Genomic DNA, 14782 nt, shown 5'->3' with positions numbered 1-14782 from the left:
ATTGAGCCAAGTCCAAAGGAGAGATGCAACAAACAACTTTTTGCTGTGTGTTGAGCTGGTCAAATGCAAGCCAGCTGCATGCTAGAAGCAATGGATGCATGGCAATTATGTGTGAGCTAAGCAAGCCCTGAATTCTTCAGGCCAAAGCAGGCTTTAGAATTTAGACATTGTCTTTCTTCATCCTTCTTACTTTTCAGACAGGCAAAGGTTTAATAAGCAGTTGAAACTCTGATGCAAAATAAGTTTGTACTGTTGTCCCTATCTTTGTAAAAAACCCTCTCCTTCACCTCAAATGTCACTGTCCTGGTCTGCAAGTTATTACTCTGATTTCTATATCACCCATCTATATTACCAATAATCTATATTACCAATCAGAGATTGGTATTTTGTCATAAATTGCATCGATAAAAAAGTACCCAACCTTTAAAGTTGTGCCTTTCTCTGCTCTTAAATATCCTCTACCATCCCACCATTCTCAGTCTTTCCTCAAACTGGAGAAACATTCCCCAAATATATCACCTTGGCCAAAAAGAGCAATCAGATTAAATCCTGCTATTGGACTGAAGTAATTTTCTGCGTGACCTTGAGGGCAAGGCATGACCTGAACAGAAAGGGGAGATTCCTGATTTTCTACACAACCTGGTAACTATACTTGGAAGGTCCCAAGAAATTAGACTGGGAAGTTGGGTAGCTTCTAGTCACAATATAACTACAGTGGTATTTTTAGTGACTTATCTATTTCTCCAAAATCCCCCTAAAGAATAAATACCAGAAAACACTACTGGACCACCACAGGTAAACAGAAAAGAGACAATTTCTAGTAAGGTTTAAGAAAATTAGCTGAAGCAGCTGTTCAGCTGGCATATTCAGCTGGCAGAATGGTACAGCATAAGCTGTTGGTACTGATGTGGGTTAGTCTCACTTATGAATAATCTCAGATCTGTGCCAGTAAAAGATTTATCACACAGTGCTATGCTTTCCCCCCTTCCAATCTGACCAAACAAAGTGAAATCAAATCTAATCAGTAAATAACTTTAACCTCGGTAGTGTTTCTCATTAATTTGTGGTTTCTCATTTCCCACAACTCCATCACTGCATAAAACTTCCCTTTTTACAGACGGTTCACTGTTTACATGATAAACATGCTCCCTGCATTACCCTTCTGGACTTGAATAGCTCAAGCGTGAGAGTTCCAGTACATCCCACTTCCTTACCAGCCCCTTGAAAGCTCCTTGATGACAGTGCTTGGTGACCGCAGCAGGCAGTGAGTACTAATATTGCAGCACAGAGAATTTCCCCCCACCAATGAAGCATAGCATTCAGTTTCTCCAGCTGTTCTTCTCATTCCTGGAAACCTGCTGGAAAAAGCCATTGTGGAGGTAAATGACTATCTTGGCACAGAGGTATCACCCACATCTCAAAAGAACTGACTAAAGAAGATGGGTCTCTTCTCCAGAGACTGGCATTGCTGGGATAGAAAAATGCTTTAAAGTGTGTGTGTGTTATCTGGACTCTCACCAAAGGGAAGGATGTTCCTCTGAGGGTTTAACTAGGACAATTGACTCCCTTCAAGCTGCTGGCATGAAGGGTGTGCCTGCAAAAAAAGGCTTCATGCCAGTGCTCACCCTTGCCTTGCTGTCTCTGATTTCCTGTGCCAGTCTGGATACACAAAATGATGGTTTGCCTCTGATAGGCACAGCCCTTGTACAAGTGGCAGCCTGCACCCCAAAGCACAGCAAGGAACCCAATCTATTCAGTTCTTCTACTGGCATAGGAAAGTCAGCCAGTGTCAACAGAGGGTGGATATTTCTGTCTCTTTTTCTTTCCTTCTTAACTACGTAAAACATTTCTGCAATAGTCTCAGAAATCAAACTTCAGCATGTACCTGCTGTAAGATACATTGCTTAGGCAATTTTGTTAGCTGTGGAAAATACACTCCACCTAGTCAGCTTTCCACTGAGAACTTGCTAAAGATAAATGCTACTGAGGTACGTATGAGCACCAGGAATGGCTCCATCCCATCAGTCCTCTCTATCCAACAAACCCTGTCAGAAACCAGGTCTTTTAGTAATGTCCTTCCAAATTTACTTCTGGGAATGAATTGACAAGAGCCATGAGGAAAACATCAAAATCTACCAGCAACTTTGATTATACTTGTAATTTTACCCCAGCACAGGATTTGCTGTCTGCAAAATCAGGGGGTTTATACTGTATACACAATTTACCAAGTTAATTTTTATGTTCCTCCCAATTAATTAACTAAACAGTAAGAGCCAGGACCCAGACTCAGATCCAGGGACACCATCTGTCACAACCTGGCTCAGTCCCATTGTGTAAGGTCACCAGTCTGCTGTGAGTGGGCTCAATCCATGGGGTCCCACCTGCTTCAAACCCAGACATATCTGAGGCAATGCCCTTCTCTTGCATTCTCTGGGGCCCCAGAGCTCCTACAACTCCTTTCCAGGGAGGTGAAACCCTGCAGCACAGTCAGTCCTGCCCTGTGCTGCCCCAGGCTCATGCTCACTTCTTGGAAACAGATCTGGGGCTTCAGGGGAGCATTTCCACATTTCCAGTTTAACCTCCCCACCAGGACAACACGATGTGAAAGCAAGGATCAAAGTTAAAGCAGAAGAATGTCTGAACCACAGACATGGTACTCTTAAAAAGATTTAAAAATCATAGACTTCTGAAAAAAGGGCAAAGTCCTGGCTTAGTTGTCCCTTCTTGTGAATGTGAGGGCTGGGATGAGCCCATCCTTGTTTTCCATACACTCTCATACAAGACTTAACCATATTCAGCTGCTGTCAGCTGCAGTGTCCTTACCAGGAACCCTTGGCCTCTTTGTCTCCACTCTCCTGTGTTAAGAAATAAAAAAAATCCCTTGCAAAGGCCAGTACCTAGAATATGATCAGCATACTTATGCCCAGTTTGCATCATTACAGCTGCTGCCATGAAAGGCCACCAAGCATATTTCTGAGGCAGAGACAACCCAGCAAGCTGCTAATGGGATCTTTAGATGTGTGTCCAGGAAGATACAAAATAAAGTCATTCTACCTGACCCAAACACACAGTGCTGTAGGAGGATTGCTGTGAGGCACTGCCATGAGGAGCAGTGTCACAGAGCCAGGGGTCACTGAATATAAGGATCCCTCTTCCAAGCTGTGCGACAGCGTGCTGGTGATTAAAGATTGGCAGGGCAGAGCCCCAGCATTACAGAGCTGAAAGATCTCACTTTGATTTGGCTGTATTTAAAGTTTCAGTCATGGGCTACAAATACTACAAGGAAGTGCCTACAGATAAATGTATTTCTGGATTGGGTACTTACTATTTCGTAAGATCAGTGTGTGGATCTTCATGCTGGTTTTGACATCCTCTGAATTTTTGTATTTATTTCTGAAACCAGTTAACTGCCTGGAAGTGTTCTAGGCAAAAAACAATGAAATTATCAAGAGACTTGAAAGAATGTTCTGTGATGAGGAATTAAAAGAAAGCGTCTCACCTACCTAGAGAAAAACAAATTCTTTATTTTTCTGCCTTTTAAGCTGTGTTGAATTTAAACATACATCTGAAATGCATATATTACATAAATGAGAATGATGGACATTACACATACTGCACAATAAAAAACTGTATTTTAATATTTTAATGAGTTTTTTGCTATATCATGAAAAAGGCAAGGCCTTTATGTGTAATAACCTAAACAGTATTTATGGATGTAGGTGTATGTGTACTGGCACATGTGCATGTGTGTATTTTTAAAAACAAATTTGAAAGGTGAGAATAATAAATATGAAAAGGGACATTTACGATGGATAAAAGAATAGCAAGGAAGAGTGGAGAAAAACCTTCCTCACAGTTAAGAAAAGAAACATACTTTCAATGTATGTTAAATCGACAGATTTCACAGAATATTCTGAGGTGGAATTGATACACAAGGTTCATCGAGTCCAACATTTAAAGTGAATGCCAAGTACAGGGATTGAACCCATGACCTCAGTGTTGATGTGAAATTAAAGATGGAAGACACAAATATAGCTAGAGAAGCTTTATATTGTTTTGCCTGCCTTTACAAAAAAGCAAATAAAGGTATAAAATAGATTACAAATAATTAGGGGCTTTAGGTGCCTCCACTTTGGAATGCCAAGTTTTAATCACTGTAACAGGACCTAGAATGCTGCAAGTGACTTTCTTAGCATTAAAAATAGGCCTTTTTCAGTGTCTCAAGTTCAGCACCCCAAGGACACAGTTGGGAAAGTTAGACGAAGGACCAGATGTGTGAATTATCTAATTTCCATTGATATAAATGGGAGTAAAGTGCCTAAAGAAGGACTGATGTGCCTCTTTGCTACAACCCAGTGTTTTAATGGATTCAACAGAGACTTAAAACTTGTGCCAAAGATTAAGAGCTTACAGAAATTTTCAATCAAAATCTCCAACAGCCAATGAATAAATGAAAGCCTCTACTGTCACTCAGCATGACACTTTTTTTTACATCACTACAACAGTTTTAGACTTTCAAAAGGTGGCTTAAGCTATGCAGCATTTCTCTCATTGGCTATTTAGGGGAGAGCTGCGTGTGCAGTGTCATGTTTTAATTTAGGAAAGATTTGGGAGTATGCTGACAGTCACACTAAGGTGGGGGAAGGAGCTGAAGAGAAAATGTCCATGTGGATCATTGCTTGATTTAGACAGGATTTGCTTTCAAGGCCAGAATGAACTTGGATGAAAACATAGACTATTCTTCAGCAGCCCACCGTGGATTTGTATATATGACTTGCTGGGATTTCTCCCCTCAGCTGTCAGTCCGGAGGGTCACTTGGACAATTTCTTTCTATGCTCAGGAACACAAATTTTTTTGCATTCAAGTATGTAGGAAAAAAAAAATCCCATGAGTTTTGAAGGCTGAAATGGAGCAGAAACCTATTGCTGCTGGCTGCAATGCAAGTACATAGAGATGGCCCAAACAAAGCACAAGTTATACTTTTTTTTCCTTTGTGACCTTACAATTTGAGAAACCTGGACAGTTTTGCAGGTCATTATTTTGGCAATCTCTCTGATTCAACAACAGAAGCAGAGGGAGATGTGAGTCATTTCCCAACCACCACTACCTCTGACAGTTGAAGACAAATTACTGACCAGTTTCTGGGTCAGCAAGATACTTGTCTATAAACTCTGATATCCCAGACTTTTGGAGAAGACATGAAGCCACCTCAGTCTCTGCAACACCCATGCTCTTTTCCTTCAAGATTTTCCATCATAAAGCAAGGTGGAACAAATATCCAGTTCTAAATTTATCAGCAATCTATAGTTTTCTAGCAGCTAGGGGAAAAGAAGGGAAGGCCTTTATGTATACAAACAACCATTGAACTTGAACTTGAATTTCCTCCTTTTTTTTTTTTCCTTTTTTTTTTTCCAAGGCAGAAGCATGTTTCTTATTTGTTTGAAAACATCCTGTTCAGATTTAAGATTTTCCGTGGTTAGTTGCTGTTCATTATTATCTGCTCTCAAACCAGTCAGGATGGGAACCATTTCTGATGGGTGACCAACAGGGAAAATAAAACAAATGAGGAGAGAAGATGTATGGGGAATCCTTGCATGGTGTGGTTGATGTTATGATCTGTATTTGAAATGGGATAGGATATGGAAGGTCTACCAGCACTTTTGAGAAAGTCAGCTAATAGCAGGACGTCTGCTGGGCAAATACATCCATGTGTCCTTTTTCAGACTGTTACTCATTACTGCACAGTTTAAAATGTGTGCATCATGAAATAATCTGGGTAACCTTATGGTCTAGCTCTCATACATGATGTGCCTTGTGCCTTTCCTTGAATCAATCATATAGATTTTTAATCATACATACATTGTAACAGCAATTATTTTACTCCTCCTTTGGAAAGTATTTCTACCTATGCATTTCAAATGATCTTCAACATTTAGTTTAGCAAAATGTTCTTAATCCAACATCTAAAGTTCAAGTTTGTTAAAGTTTGCAAAAAGCTGTTTGTAAATACTATCTAGAAACTTTTCCTAAGTTAGTGGAAGCAATAGAGTATGCAGAATATTCTTGTTTCTGCTTCAGTAATGGTCACTTTTTGGTCTTCAGCGTATGTAGAGCCCCTTTAGCTTGGTCAGGCTCACTGTGCATTGCAGAGCATTACCAAAGAAGAACACTGAATGAATTACACTGCATTGCCTTTCAGTTTTCGTACATATAAATCAACATTAGATCATAAAATACAACCTGTAATAACAATCACAAATATTTAATAAATTTCTAACTAGTTTTAAAACCTGTTCAAATACTTTGTACCACCCACAAAAACATTTGTAATAAATTGCATAGCAATAAAAATCACATAACACATAATTACTGGCATTATTGTATATTCCACTATTTTTTTTTTAGGAGAAGGAGCTGGGTAAAGAAAGGAAGAGACTGAGTTTAAGGGAAAAAAGGAAACTTTTCAATTGTATTTCCCGAGCTAATTCATAATATGAATTTTCAAATAATAAATTTCAAGCAGTGCTAAATACAGAAAAGGGCTTTTTCAAACTGCTCACCAGGTCTGCTTCTGAATGAGTCATTACTGATCAGTAGGATTCTCTTAAAAGGGGATTTACAGTAAAAGAACCAAAACCTATTTCCATTGAAATTAGTGGCAAACTCCCACTGACTTCAACAGAGGATTGACCTGGCAGACTTTCTAGAGCCAGGGATGGAAACATTAGGAAAAGTGGTAGGGTTTTTTTCTAATAAATCTGCAAGGATTCTTTCAATTCTATTTCCACAGCTTTCAGCACATTCTATCATTCTACTAGTTTGCACACAGGAATGAGGCATAAACATGTAAATGGCTTAAATATGTGCAAACACTAAATACATGCTTGCATTTGCTCTAATGTAAGCTCCCACTTTCTTATCTATAGCTTGTGGTGAATTTACAAGAGCTGTGTGTTAGTTTGTTTTAAAATAGCAGTTTACTGGCCACTTAAAGCTTTTCTGTTGTGGTTCAAAAGCAGAAGATGAAGCAAGGAAGAGACCAGCAAGAGAACAGAAACCTGCTTTCAGGTGAAAATATCAGCTTTTGTGCTTAAAGTAAGGACTGAGCTGATTGGAATGCACTGTTTGCAAAGCACCAGAAGTGACTTTGAAGCATGAATCTTTGTTGGGTTTTCTTTGGGTTTTTTTAAATGAAAATCCAGCAAGCTTAATTCTCACTGAAAGTTACAGGAACTTAGGAACTTGCACATTTCTTGGAAAAAGACTCATAGTCTTCCAAATGCATTACATGTGAACATTTATACATTTGAATGAAATTAACTATTCAGTTTTCTAAAAAAAATCAGCTATAAGCTTTACTTATGATTCTGGTTAATTCCTTGTTAAAATCAGATTTATTCTTTAATAGATTTCCTGATGATTATTAGTTATGAAACCTACTACAAAATACTAATTTCTTTTCAAGAATCTTAATTAATCTGATAAAAAGTACAATATAGGCATGATTCAAAACACTGTAAGGATTTATGCACACTCTGTTAGAGATGGTGCCTCTGGAACTGGATACAGTGGAATGGGAGCTGCAAGACAGGGCTCAGTGCTTCTGGAAATGTTCTCACTGTCTCTAACCTAGGTTCTGTTCTACTTAAGTTTTTCTGGGATTTAAGGAAACCAGAGTAGATCATGCTTAATTTTGTAAGTATATATAAGGTGCTTTATGTATCTATATATAGATAGATACAAAAAAACGATCACAAAACCTGGCCTACACACACACACACACACACATACACACACACAAATTTAAGTTTAAAGTATTGTCTTGCAAGGTCTTGTTGCTCGGCTGATTCTCGTACAAATGGGATCTGAGAAGGAACTGCTAGTACTGTGAGGGATTTGCAGGCCCTGTCCCAAATATGTTTCTTGGCTCTGAATTCACAAATGGCATTCAGCCCTTGGGGTATGGTGATATCACTGTCTGGAAGAGAAAAAGGCAGGAAGTAAGACCAGGTACTGAACCTTGTCATGAATGTCCCTGTCCCTTGGTGATATCCAAGTATCTCTGTGGCTATCAGAAAGACTTCTACTTGCTTTGGAGAGTAAACTGACAGCTCATTTGAAGGAAAGCAAACTGTCTTTACTCTCCTAAAAACAGGATTAAAAATAACTCAGCATGTGGAGCTTTGCAGTTTCCTAGCTCCTTCTTTATCCCAATTTGGGCATTCTCATCTTTAAACCAATGCTTTGAAAAATTCAGTTAAAATAAAAATAAAAATAAAAATAAAAAAAAATAAAAAAAAAAAAAAATAAAAAAAAAAAAAAAAAAAAAAAAAAGCATACAATTAGAAAAACATTTATTTTAATACTGCTGAAATGCTTTTCCAGTCTCTAATTTTAAGTCAAGCAGGTGAAAAATGCAAGAAAAACAATTTAGGGCATTTCCACAGGCAGTCACAAGATCAAGTAAGACAAATTGTGGATGAAGGGAGGAACTGCCTGTGCCAACTGCAGCAGCTGAGTTTGAAAGTTACATTCTTCCACCAAGTACTTTTCCCATTGTTAACATGTGTACCAAGGCATTTGGGGATGATATGCATGCGCTGCACACAGACAGTCACGGGATTAAGCAGAACCACTCACAGAATAAATTAGCCTCAGTGTTAATCACACAAACCTGTCATGCAAAGAAATTAAAAGTATTGGCCTCAGCATAAGGGTTACATTCATCTTCTAACAATAAACATTATATGCATACATGGGACATTATTTGTAGATCATTCTGGGATTACCAATGAGCAGGCAGCGGGTTGACAGTGTGGTGAAACAAAGAAAAAACCCTGTGCTGAATGGTATTAATAAAAACATGGAACCAAATTTTTAACAGACTGAGACAGAGGAAGCAAACTGGAATTTAGTGTACACTTGAGATGCAAGATTAATGCTCCCAAGAGCAAAAACATTGAGTCCAAATGTCTAAGCTAGTGAAGGCATATTTATACACCTAAACAAAAATGGCCGGATCTGCTGTGTCACTGAGCACCTGCTCTTCCCAGTGAAATCAGTGGTTTTAATGGTATAGCTCAAGTAACACAGATTTGAAATTTGTGGATATGAAATGGAACAAAAAATGGGGAGAGCAAAACTTGCATCAGCAGATGCACTAGTGTTTGCCATAATAGTGTCCTGCAGATGTTACAGAGACGAAAGCAATTTTCCACGATAGATGATATATTCAATATATATGCAATTAAAGTAATGGGAAACAAAATGAGAAATGGGGTCATGCTCATCTGCTCTTTTGAAGATGTTTTTTTCCATAGAAAGAAGCAGCTGAATGCAACTGTCATTTAGTTACATCAAAACAACATAACATGTGCGAGCAAGGGAATCCTGGCACATTAATTGGCAGGGTAACTGGTAATGTGCTGTGTGCTGGACACTGATGCCTGTCTTTCCACCTCCCACCTTCCCCCCCACAATACTTTTCACTTCTTAATAGGAAAAGTGAGCTCAAGAGAAGGCTTCCAGAACACGAATAAGAATGGTTCCCTGGATGGTAGATAGGTGGGATGTATACAACAGATTTTATACCACTGGGTATGGGAAGATGAACAAGTCACTGCAGAGTAAGCCAGTATGTTGGACTGACAGCACACAAGCTGCTCTGTAGTAATAATCCTTATGCACCCTGCAGGACACTGCAATAAATGCAAAATACTTCACCTCTCAAAGGACTTGGATGTCTAAACACACTCCATCTTCAGGGGTCTAGCCTACACTGAAATCCATGGGAATCTGGCACATGCGTGCTTTTGTAAACATTACTAGCTGTCCACCTGCAACTTTATGTACCTGAATTCCTTTGAAAAACTTAACCTTGGAATGCAGGAAGGTAATGAACCATTTTCATACTTGTTTCATTTGATGCATGTAGCCCATGTAGGCCATTAGGAGAACTATTAACTCACTTGCCACCGCGGGAGTTTCTGGTCCTTATGGCCTCTGCTGCTGGGGGAAAAGCAGGCAGCTCCTGGGGCAGGTGAAAAGGATCAGCCTTCTATTGCATTTGGCAATGTGGCTTTTCTACATCCACCTGCATTAAGTCTTTCTGCCAAACTATGAGCCCTATTTTTTTCCTGGTCCAGTTACGTCTCTCAAAGTGCAGGTGGACGGGTAATATAGTAAACTGGAATTTCCTCAAGTTCAGCTCTGAAATCAATATGCTCCAGTTGTACCTAAAGGGGCCAGATTTTCTAAGCTGAGCAACTCTGGCTGAGGTCAGGGGACTGCAAGTCCATCCAACAGAAACTTTGGGATGTAAATGTCTGAGAGAGATTCATGGGTTCAACCCTCCAGTAGGACCACTGCTTTGGGAACTGGGGATCCCTGATTCTCTATGGAGTCAGCTCTTTGCTAATGTTTCCTCTTGCTCTTTTTCTCATACAACAGCACTGGTGCTTGCCTTTTTAAGCCTTCTCTTTTGAGCAGTGGAGAATACCTGGTGAAACTACAGACACACCAGAACAGATGAGATGACTGGCCCACATAGCTTTCAGGTAGTATCTAAGGGAACTCTCATGAACAAAATTAAAACTTTTGGGTCCTTGTTGAGGAATAACAAATTAGGAGACCAGTTGGCACAGGAGGATTTAGAAGTCTGAAATTAGTGTATTTCCTACTGCAAATAGACTTTGCCATGATATTGTGCCTCACCCAGCTCTGACAACGCCCTCTCAGATTAACACCCTGTGCTATGTATTATTAGTAAAATAAAAATAGTGAAAGTTGCATCAATTAAAGGCTTCATAGGTATTAAAACAATTATCACTTACCATTTCCAATCTGACACAGAACCACAGGACATTGAAAGATTTGACCTTAAAATTCATTCATTACTTTATATTTTTGGAGCATTATTAAATTGGTATTGGCTCTTATGCATTAAAACTCCATTATTTACAGCTCCAGTTTAAACTTTTAGATTATATATGTAGAAACAACAAAAACAACAACAAAAAAGACTGTTGAGAAGGTACTAAACTCACTGAAATACTCAGCTTTGCAATGAGGATCCTTAAATTTCTCTTCTAAAAATATGAACTAAGCCTGTACTGCACTACATATACCAAAAAAGGTGATGCAAAATGTATTGCATAGATTATGTAAGCCTAATCCTTACTGCTAAATGCACCTGTGGTTACAAAATGCTTCAATTAATTTGAAGGTTTCAGGAGCCTAAGTACAAGGAGATAGTAGCTGGTTTAAGGGCATTTTAGCCTTTCTAGTTACCAGAGGAATTTTCTCTCTAAGCATTTTGGCACAGAAAAGGAAAAAACACTCCTGTCTCCCATCTCTTAAGCCTGCACTTTAGCCACACATCCACTCCCTCCATATCTATGTGAAAGCTGGAAGACCACAGTGTCTGGCAAAATATTTAATGATAATAATACTAGAACATTTCCCACTGACTGAAGGAACTACAGAAGTAACATATAGTGTGTGTAGGCCTCTGTCCAGGAATAATAAACTATAGGTTTCAGTCTGATGGTGAAAAAGAGCTCAGATAGCAGTGAAACAAATACATTTATCCTTATAAGACTGAAAGATAGCTGTGCTGGGCCAAATATTAAGTGATAATTACTAAGGATAAGCAAATCCTGTGGAGCCAGGGGTTTTGTAAGCAGCTCAGGCTTTTATTGTGTTTTGGAGTTAGAGTTTTATAAAATCCTTGGCTTAAGGAAAAAAAAATTGGAGCGGTTTGGAAAACTCATAACTTTCCTTTTTCTGTTCTTTCTCCACTGCTTCGGTTGGAATAACAGTAATGATCACACAGGAAAGGACAAGGAGAGTAAAAATACAGGAGTTCACCTCTAGCCTCGAAATCCTGGGCACCTTGCAGGGCACTGAGGCTGATACATTGCCTCTTGCACACCCAAGCAGATCAGAGGGAGTGCTCTTCCCTCAACTGACAGTGCAGAATAACCAGAAAACCTCAAGCCTCTCAGTTTTTATAGCATCCATTATGATAGTTGGTATTTCTTTCTCAAGATGTCACCTGCAACTGGGATTCTTCTTTAGCCTTTTAGAAAAAAGAAAGAAAGGATAAAGAAATGAAACAAAAATCTAGACATCATGTCTTCTGAAAGGAGCTGGCCTGAGTCATGTTGCCTCCACTCAAGAGATTTGCAACGGCGACTGTACCACAAATCTGCATAAAATTGTGATGCTACCTATAAGCACATCAGAAAAACAATCTCTGAGCCCTTGTTGGCTTTTTGAGTCCCACACAGAAAAAGGAAAAAACAAGAGCAGCAGCACAGAAGTTGTGCTGGCAGCAGCAGCAGCAGCTGGGAGCAGGGAGTTGCTGCTGTACAGAGGTATCCAGCTGTCTAAGCAGACTGCTCCACCATGCCAGCTGCTTTGCCCTCACCCACTGTTACCTAGCTTCACCTCTTCTCATCTGAGGCCACACCTGTAAACCTCACTGCTGTTACTCCAGCTTCATTGCACAGTGACAAGAACTCAAATGAGAGGGGGAATGGTGAGTAGAGCTATTCAAAAATGCACATTTTTAAGAGGTAATTTGGACAGCTGCAAAAAATAAGTCATGTAAATCGTCACATGGGGAGACACAGGCCTTTATCCTTCCAAAATCTCATCTTTTGCTATGGAAAAAAAAAACCAGCCTAGTTCTGCAAGTGGATGCTTTTTTATTTGTCTATTCAGAGAGAAAAAAAAATGAAACAAACCCAGGCTTTCTGTGCCACATAGAAGAATTTGCCACCCAGACTGAAATTCAGCTGCAGCAAAGGCACAAAGGCAAAGTGTCAGAAGAAAGCAAAACTCAAGGTGTATATACCAGATAAACAAATGCAGATTGGCTTTGCTCTGAAGCAACCAAGCCCCTATTTCTGAAGGAGACTGCTTTCTCAGAGAGCCTAACAAGAAAGTCTCATACTATTGGCATGGCCAGAAACACTTTGCTCAGAGCTGCAGCTGAATATTTTGGCATTTGTACTCCTTTCAGCTGTAAACATCCTCCATTACACTGGATGCAGTAAATATTCTTGGCCAGCAGTGGCCACAGTGGCAGCAGCAACAGCAGGCACGACTTGGGCATACTACTTTTACTCCACTTCCCTCATTTTCACTGGCTGTGCTCTGCTCCACTATCCAAAAATAAAATAGGAGTTAGTGACTCCTGGAAACAGACTCTCAAAGCAGATGAATGTAGCAACTTTCTTATTATGGAGAGGACAAGCTGCCATTACTTCTTCCATTCAGAAATGAAGAAACACGAGGACTATGCTTTATGTCCACAGAAGAATTGTCTCCTGAGAGAATGAGAAGAATGGGAGAGATTTGCAGAAGTTGTAGGGTGCAATTGTAAGAAGTGGGTTCCACTGATAATGTGGCATTTTATCCCTCTTCTTAACTCAGCCAGAGAGGAGTGTTTGGCCACTGCTAGAAATTCATACATTGTTAATTCAGGACTTCCTTTTCTTCACAGCAGCCCAAATTGGCATTTTGCCTCCTTTAAAGGGAAAACAACTCTAATCCTTTTGGAGTTCTGTTCCTCATTTCAAAAGTGTGTGAGTGGGTTTGAAATGAAACAAAATATGTCCACCTCTTCTTAGTAATGCTGCATTACTGGAGCTGATTGAAGGAAGCAGTGATTGGAGGGCACATTACATGAACCCTGCACAGATTGCATGAAACGATGCAGTTCAGGGACCAGTGAATTGAGCACAGTACCCTGAAACATCAGGCCAAATACATCACTATAGTATTGCTGTTTGCAAAGGAACTGAAAGATGCATTTATCAGAGAGTATATGCTGGAGTCTGCCAGTCTGAATTTTACTTGAATTTGTACAAATTGGGTGTAGTGGTGTTTGAATGAATGATCTCATGTCAACAGAAATGAAATACAAGTCAGAACTTGATTCTAGAAATGCACCCTCCACCATCCTGTTTTGTTTTCTTTTTCCCTTGCCCTTCCCCACTGTCTTGGGCTGAATCAGAGAACTCAGATAAATGGTATCTTGTCACTGAAAAAAATAGCTGAAAATGGCTTCTGCTGAGCTGGATTAACCATGGGAACATAGCCATGAAAAACAAATAAGAATCAGGGGATTTGGAAGCAAAATTCTCCTATCTGAGGTCTTAACATAATTTGAAAAGGGTGCAAATCATACCAATAATTGTGTAAATTGCTTGAATCTTTCTTTAGTGATGCAGCAATGTAGATGGAGTGTTAGCTAAAGAAGTAAGTCTGGAGGAGGCACCAGTCTGTTTTTATTATGTAGTCATAGCTGGAGTTGACTTGTAGCATCTGTGAAAAGGCTTCTCCTAATAAAGATCCTCTGTAATACAAGGATAATGAAATCCTGCCATTTTATTAGCTAGGATAGAAGTGATGGGGGAGTGATGCTCACACCAGAGAAAGGTGCAGGTTTTAGAAGAGAACAAGACAGCATTTCTAAAGAGAAGTAATATGACTCACTCCACAGGAAAGCTGGACTTCCAGACAAATAGAATTGCATAATCATTAAAGCAGTACAAAGGAAAAATGGATCCAGAATACTGAAATGACTGTAAGGATTAATAAGGCAAAGATTTGTCTCTTTCTCATATCCCATGCTTTGGCTGGGAAACAGAGGAATAATAATTGTCATGATTAGGCAGAAGGATACTGTGGATAGGTATTGGGTTTGGGATGAAGGCTGGGAAAGAATTTTACCTGGAATTAAGAAGAGTGCAAGTTAGATATGTGAGTTAC

General features: G+C 39.5%; 1 long non-coding RNA gene across 1 annotated transcript in view; it reads right to left on the bottom strand.

Annotated features, from left to right (window-relative positions):
* The window catches only part of LOC130249133 (uncharacterized), a 237307-nt gene that overhangs the window by 45822 nt on the left and 176703 nt on the right, over window positions 1–14782 (bottom strand). The window contains exons 3-4 of the long non-coding RNA XR_008839744.1: window positions 3326–3422; window positions 1215–1358 (exon numbers count right to left, since the gene is read on the bottom strand). This is a non-coding gene — a long non-coding RNA (uncharacterized LOC130249133). The remainder of the gene's footprint in view (window positions 1–1214; window positions 1359–3325; window positions 3423–14782) is intronic.

This window comes from Oenanthe melanoleuca, chromosome 2 (assembly GCF_029582105.1).
Source record: "Oenanthe melanoleuca isolate GR-GAL-2019-014 chromosome 2, OMel1.0, whole genome shotgun sequence".
NCBI lineage: Eukaryota > Metazoa > Chordata > Aves > Passeriformes > Muscicapidae > Oenanthe > Oenanthe melanoleuca.
The sequence above is the reverse complement of the archived record's forward strand: the minus strand, read 5'-3'. Positions and strand labels throughout refer to the sequence as shown.